The sequence below is a fragment of the Anastrepha ludens genome, chromosome 4, assembly GCF_028408465.1.
Source record: "Anastrepha ludens isolate Willacy chromosome 4, idAnaLude1.1, whole genome shotgun sequence".
NCBI classification, from domain to species: Eukaryota; Metazoa; Arthropoda; class Insecta; order Diptera; family Tephritidae; genus Anastrepha; species Anastrepha ludens.
This window is the reverse complement of record NC_071500.1, coordinates 115437922-115445915: the sequence shown is the minus strand read 5'-3', so window position 1 is coordinate 115445915 and position 7994 is coordinate 115437922.

Genomic DNA, 7994 nt, shown 5'->3' with positions numbered 1-7994 from the left:
TAAAAAGTGCAAATTAGTAAATGGCTTGCGCACGTACATATTTAATAGGTAATGTCGGAAATAAAAATGGTGTATCACCAAGTTTTGATATTTTTTATTTCTTAAAAACCAGTATAAATGTGTAGGTATCTATGTAGAAATTTAAAATATATTATAATGTATGAACTTTTACATATTACATACATACATACAAGAAAGTTATTTATTTATTCAATAATTTTTTAAAACAAAAGGGAAAAGTACTAAAAATACCGACTGAACAAATGCAAAAAGTATTAGCTATTAATTAATTTTCGTTTTGCAGAATTTAATGAAACAACTTGTCTTTTTTATATTATCCATTGATTTAATAACATTTAACAATATTTATACTTAAAACTAAGATACTCTACGAGACATGCATGGAAAGCACCCAGTTCTCCTCCATTCCTCAATGTTCGCTTTTTAGCACTTGAGATCTAATGTTGATTTCAAGTCTTATGTTGTGTGATGAGGTATGCTTTTTAATTTCTTCAGCTATTGTGAGAACTTTCAGATCACGGTGAATTTGGGCATTTGTGATCATTCTGAGAGTTTTCGATTGGAATCTTTTTAGTACCCCCAGAGTTGTACACAATATGTCCATACTGGTTTTAGGATAGCTGAGTAGAGCAAGAGCTTATTTTCGAGGGAACCATTTGAATTGCAATTTAACAGCCAGCACAGATTTTGGAGTTCGAATCTTAGTGCCTTGAGTTTAGTAAGCTTGCAGTCAAGATGCATTCCAAGATATTTAGTCACATTACTTTGAGATATGATTGTGAAATTGAGTTTAACAGATGGGCAAGTGTTTCGCTCGAGTGTAAATGTAACTTGAACAGTTTTTGTCCATTTGATTTTATTTTCCAGTCTTTGAGCCATTGAGTTACATCATCAAGTTTTTGGAGCTTAAGAGAAGCCACATCAGGGAGGGAGTCAGTTGTGAGTAAAGCAGTGTCATCTGCAAAAGTTCCGACGATAGTTTCCTCAGTAACTGATAGATCTTAAGTATAAAGCAAGTATAAGATTGGACCCATAATACTACCTTGGGGTACACCAGCTAAACTTTCGCATAGCTGAGATTTTTCTTAATATTGTTTTACAAAAAAGTGCCGATTTGTTAGGTAAGACTTGATAAAAATATAATAATTTGTGGGTATAGTATCCTTTATTTTACAAAATAAGCCATCATGCCAGACATATGTAGTCGAAGGCTTGGGATATATCGAGAAATGCAGCTGTGCAATACTCCTTCTGTTCAAATGCTTGTGAATATTATTACGAGCCTGTGTACCTGTTCGATGGTACCATGCGAATTGGTACTTTGGCATTAATTTTTGGTCTTCAATTGTGGGCATCAATCTTTTGAGAAATAGTGACTCCCAAACTTTAGAAGTAATCGGCTACAAGTCTGAACTTATTTTTGTAAAGTCAGCAATAAAGTTTGACAGTACTTTAGGGATGACACAGATCTGTTTCTCTTATGATGAAGACGCCCATTAAAGAAAATCGATGGCGTCAGAAAGCAGAAATAATCAGCTCTCCATATCAGCAAAATGCCAGTTCATCGGAAATCTATACAGTACCAAAAGTATTTTCTTTCTAACTATCAACGGCTACTACTACACTCGGTTTCACTCTTTTGTATCAGAGCACTTGCCATGCTTATGAAGCGCTCAAGGAAAATAAGTGGTAACCAATTACAAATCGAATAGCTCCTTTAATATTTATAAAATGGGAAGCAATGAAGAAAAGATATTACCTAATTCGAGATATTTGCCCTTAACCAGTTTGTAAGAGAGATAACTCTTGAAAATAACTCGGAGTCCAAAAATGAACTTAAAAAATTCGAAAAATTACTCTTGAAAACTCACTAAGAATAAAAAATTGTAATAAAAAAGATTATGAAATACATATAGAAAATTATTTTTATAAAGAAACAAAATTATAAAAATTTAGAAAAAGGCGAATTCCTCCTTTTTGAGGTATTTCTAGGGAACTTTGCATATTTGTTTGGCTTTAAACCTGCTTTAATCAATGAGTAGCCCGCAGCTAACTGTCATCGAGAGATGGTAAAATAGGTTAGACTTACAGTGAAAAATTCATGGCTTCATTAGCCAAAAAACCCGTTTTCCAAAGAACAAACAGTATAGACATGATTTCTAAGAAGTTCCGAAATTATATAATATAAACTCATATTTGTCAGCAAATTTATTGCTTAGGCGTTCACCAAAGTATTTATGTACATATATAAACATGAAACTAATGCAGTCAAGGCTGTGGCATAGTTTTAAATGTACTACTCGTATGAATTCATTAGAACCGCTTCTGCTTATACGTGTGTATGTATAAATGCGCAGAAACATAAAAAGTGCATATACATTTTGGAGTCAACATGGAACCGAACAGTCTCTTCGTGGAATTGGCTAAATTGTAGGCCTTCCTAAACTTCGCTGATAAACAATGGGATAAGGGAAAGCCGCAAATTGTTCAGCCAACAAAAATGAGTGAAGCAATGTGGAGCACACCATAGTACGCTACGGCCCTGTGCCAAAAATAAGCTACCCGCAGTTGTTCATTTTGTTAAACGAAAGCAATGACTTTTGTTTCAATAGTAAGAGGGGTACTTTTTGGTGCTACGGAAATAAGTTATTGGATACCTAAACAATCAGTTATTGCAAATAGAGCTGAATATAAAACATGAACGGAAAAGTCCCGCGCCTAACGCACAGATGGCACTAATTTTATTGCAGTCATCTCTTTTTCAATTAGTACTAACTTTAAAAATACACCTGTTACAATTTCATGAAATTCTATCCATTAGTTCGGGAGCTATTGTGTTAAGGGTAACGTTACTTTTGTTATTTTTGCAACAATGGATCCAAAAGTATTTTGTGTTTTAATTTTCCACAACTTCTTGATGGGGAAAAATACCGTTCAAGTGAAGCAATGGCTTGAAAAGTATTATGTGGACTCCGCTCCATCAGAAACAACAAGGAAAATATGGTTTGCTGATCTCGAACGTGGTCGTAGAGACACCGATGATGCACAACGCAGTGGACGTCCAAATACGGCGGTAACACCATAGAACATCAAAAAAATCCACGGAACGTGAGTTAACTGACGTAGTAAAAATATCAAAAGAACGTGCTGGCTTTATGTTGCATGAGTATTCGACTATGAGAAAGTAGGTAGGGCGTTTGCTCACTGTTGACCAAAAACAAAAAGGTGTTAATGGTGGCAAAACAATGGCAAAACTAAATGGATTGAAGTTCGAATTGCTCCCACATCCATCGAATCCACATCGATTATTTACCGTTTGCAGACCTAAACAGTGCTCGCCGGTAGGAAATTTCGCTCAAATGAAGAAGTTATCGCTGAAACGGAAGTCTATTTTGGGGCAAAAGATAAATCGTTCTACAAAAGTGGTACTGAATTGTTAGAGCGGCGCTGGAATGATGCGTTGTACTTGCTGGAAATTACGTTGATGAATAAAGCTTATTTTTAATAAAAAAATAACGTGCTTTCCTTGTAGGGCCCGGAACTTTTCAGCCCATGTGTTACACATATTTTTTCTCAACATTGGCGCTGACTGCCCACTTCCCAACCAAGAGGTGTCCACAGGTGTCTGGTTGTTAATTTACGAATCACTGACATTTCTTAGTCACTCTGCTATTCTTGCCAGCTGTACTCAAAGGTGGCATAAAATTGTAGACTGCGAAATCTAAACATTAAATCAAAGCATAAATGTACATCTTACCGAAAATCTGTTAAGTGTGCAAGTTTGCAGATACCATTAAAATTTTTAAAATGCCTACGATGTTAAATCTGGAGAAAGTTTGTTTTAGACAAATGCCACAAAAGCAAAAGAATTATCTTACGAACTATTTCCTTGTAAGCACGCGCATTCACTTTAATAATTCATTGTGTGTCATCAAAAAGCAACACCCGTTTGATATCGTAATTTTATTTTTCACTTGTTGTGGTTTTTGCTTTTGGCATTACAAATTCGTCGGCATTATCTCTGTTATTGTTGTTCTTGCTTGGGTTTCTACGCTGTGGTTTTGGAAATACCCAACAAGTTGCTCACTATTGTTATTGCTACCACTGTTGTAGTAGTGAGCAGCATGCTGCTGTTGTTCTGTATTCAGTTGTTGTTGCTATTGTTATTGTTCTGATATTGCCGGCAAAAAGCTCTCAGCGATAATAAATCGTATGCCGAACCTGTTTCACTGTTATTGTTGTGTCATTCCGGTCGGCATCAGGTCTTTCGGTTGTTGTTGTCGTTGCTGCAATAAGATGATGCACTTTTGCCCCTTATTGCACTACCAACTGCTGGCACCCATTTTCGACTATCAGAATTCGAAACATTGTGTATATGAACAACTTTCTCAACCAATTATTGAGAGTGGGAGCGATCATCTTTCTTTTTTGTATTTTGCCATCTTTCATAGTCTGACGTCTGCGCTCGTTATGACGTCTGCTTTGGAGCGAATTTTGTGTATCATGTGCTTTCCCATTTATCAACAATCAGATGGTCTGACTAAGTGGCATTCTCATTGCTGGTGTGTAAACGTATGCGCTCAATGGAGGCACCGGGAATTCCGACACGCACGTGCTTAGCAGAGGTTATTTATTGGCAAGCACCTCAAAATGACCAAAGGTTGACGAAGAGATAAACGAATGAGTCTAATATATAAAAATGAGTGTACGCATACATATGCATATATTTAGGTACATCATTCAACCGACTGAAATTTGTTGTGAATGATTGGTGAATTTTTGCGAACATGTGAATTTTACACTGTGAGGATGGTTCCATGTGTAGAAGTCCACGCAAGTGGGGAAAGTTGCTGATCGCCATTCACTTGGGAGTGGCCAGGACGATTCTTCTACATATGGTTCAAGCAGCTCACAACGTCCGGGATTAGCCCACGTATCCTCTGGTTAGCTTCCGAACACCCGTTCGGGAGTGAGCTAACGTGAGAAGGCGAAGCATCCCAGCATAGCTGGTTGTGCGCTGGGTTTGGGACCCGCCACTTAAAAAGCCCCCCCAATGAAAACAGCAACAAAGCCTCGGATGAGAACTTCTAACACTGATGACGACCCCTGCAAACGAAATAAGGAATACGATTTGAGGGCATGCACCTGGAATGTCCGGTCCCTTAATGGGGAAGGTGCCTCTGCCCGGCTGGTTGATGTCCTCGTGAGAGTGAAGGCTGACATCACTGCCATCCAAGAGATGCGATGGACGGGGCAAGGTAAGAAAAACCTAGGACCTTGCGACGTCTACTACAGCTGCCATGTAAAGGAGCGCAAATTCGGTGTCGGATTTGTTGTGGGAGAGAGACTTCGTCGCCAAGTACTGTCGTTCACTCCGGTGGACGAGCGTCTCGCAATAATCCGCATCAAAGCGCGATTTTTTAACATCTCGCTAATTTGCGCCCACGCCCCGACGGAAGAGAAGGACGATGCGACCAAGGATTCTTTCTATGAGCGCTTGGAACGTTCCTATGAGCGCTGCCCCCGCCACGACATAAAAATCGTGCTTGGCGACTTCAACGCCAGGGTGGGCAAGGAGGGAATTTTTGGTCCCACAGTCGGAAAATTCAGCCTGCACAACGAAACATCCGGCAACGGACAGAGGCTGATCGACTTCGCCGGGGCCCGAAACATGGTAGTCTGCAGCACCAGATTCCAGCATAAAAAGATACACCAAGCTACCTGGCTGTCCCCTGATCGAAAAACGCGAAACCAGATCGATCATGTTGTGATAGATGGAAGACACGCTTCTAGTGTATTAGATGTACGTACGATCCGAGGAGCCAACATCGACTCGGATCATTACCTTGTTGCAGCCAAATTGCGCACACGCCTCTGTGCAGCAAAAAACGTACATCTACCTACGCAAAGAATGTTCGACATCGAAAAGCTGCAATCACAACAGACAGCCAGAAGATTCGCCACTCGACTCTCACTCCTGCTCTCGGAGAGCACTGCCCAACACACCGGCATGCGCGAGCAATGGAGCAACATTTCTCGTTCCCTACGTACCGCCGCCGAAGAAGAAATCGGATTCCGGCGAGCCCGAAAAAACAATTGGTACGACGAGGAATGTCATGCTGCCGCCGAAAGAAAAGATGCCGCCTATAGAGCCACGCTGCGATCGGGCGCAACGCGAGCCATGTGGGATCGCTACAGAGAGCTGAAAAAGGAAGAGAGACGTATTATCCGACAGAAGAAACGTGAGGCCGAAATACGTGAGTGCGAGGAGCTTGAGATGCTGGCCAATAGGAACAACGCCCGAAAATTCTACCAGAAAGTTCGGCGGCTTACAGAAGGTTTTAAGACCGGGGCGTTTTCCTGTAAGAACAAAGACGGTGATCTGGTGACTGACGTACAGAGCAATCTTAAATTATGGAGGGAACACTTCTCGAACCTGTTAAACAGTGACAGCTGCGCATGTCATAGAGAAAGTGAAGATCCCGATACCCCAATCGTTGACGACGGAATTATCGTTCCGTTACCCGACCATGACGAGGTGAGAATAGCAATATCACGGCTAAAGAACAACAAAGCCGCGGGCGCCGACGGACTGCCGGCTGAGCTATTCAAACATGGCGGCGAGGAGCTGGTAAGGTGCATGCATCAGCTCCTATGCAAAATATGGTCGGATGAAAGCATGCCTGCCGATTGGAATTTAAGTGTGCTCTGCCCAATCCATAAGAAGGGCGATCCTGCAATTTGTGCCAATTACCGCGGGATTAGTCTTCTAAATATCGCCTATAAGGTTCTAGCCAGCGTATTGTGTGAAAGGCTGAAGCCCACCGTCAACCAACTGATTGGACCTTATCAGTGTGGCTTCAGACCTGGAAAGTCTACCATCGACCAAATATTCACAATACGCCAAATCTTGGAAAAGACCCATGAAAGGAGAATCGACACACACCATCTTTTCGTCGACTTCAAAGCTGCATTCGACAGTACGGAAAGGAGTTACCTGTATGCCGCTATGTCTGAATTTGGTATCCCCGCAAAACTAATACGGCTATGTAAGATGACGTTGCTCAACACCAGCAGCGCCGTCAGAATTGGGAAGGACCTCTCCGAGCCGTTTGATACCAAACGAGGTTTCAGACAGGGTGACTCGCTGTCGTGTGACTTCTTTAACCTGATGTTGGAGAGCATCGTACGAGCCGCAGAACTTAATCGCTCAGGCACAATATTTTATAAGAGCGTACAATTGTTGGCGTATGCCGATGATATTGATATCATCGGCCTTAACAACCGCGCTGTTAGTTCTGCCTTCTCCAAACTGGATAAAGAGGCAAAGCGAATGGGTTTGGTGGTGAACGAGGACAAAACGAAGTACCTCCTGTCTTCAAACAAACAGTCGGCGCACTCGCGTATCGGCACTCACGTCACTGTAGACAGTTATAATTTCGAGGTTGTAAAAGACTTCGTTTATTTAGGAACCAGCATTAACACCGATAACAATGTCAGCCTTGAAATCCAACGTAGAATCTCTCTTGCCAACAAGTGCTACTTTGGACTAAGTAGGCAACTGAGCAGTAAAGTCCTCTCTCGACGAACAAAACTAACACTCTACAAGACTCTCATCATGCCCGTCCTAACGTATGGCGCAGAAGCGTGGACGATGACAACATCCGATGAAGCGACGCTTGGAGTGTTCGAGAGAAAGATTCTGCGTAAGATTTTTGGACCTTTGCACGTTGGCAACGGCGAATATCGCAGACGATGGAACGATGAGCTGTATGAGCTTTACGGAGACATAGACATAGCGCAGCGAATAAAGATCCAGCGGCTTCGTTGGCTGGGTCATGTCGTCCGAATGGATACAAACGCTCCGGCTTTGAAAGTATTCGATGCGGTACCAGCTGGTGGTAGCAGAGGAAGAGGAAGGCCTCCTCTGCGTTGGAAAGATCAGGTGGAGAAGGACTTGGCTTCACTTGGTG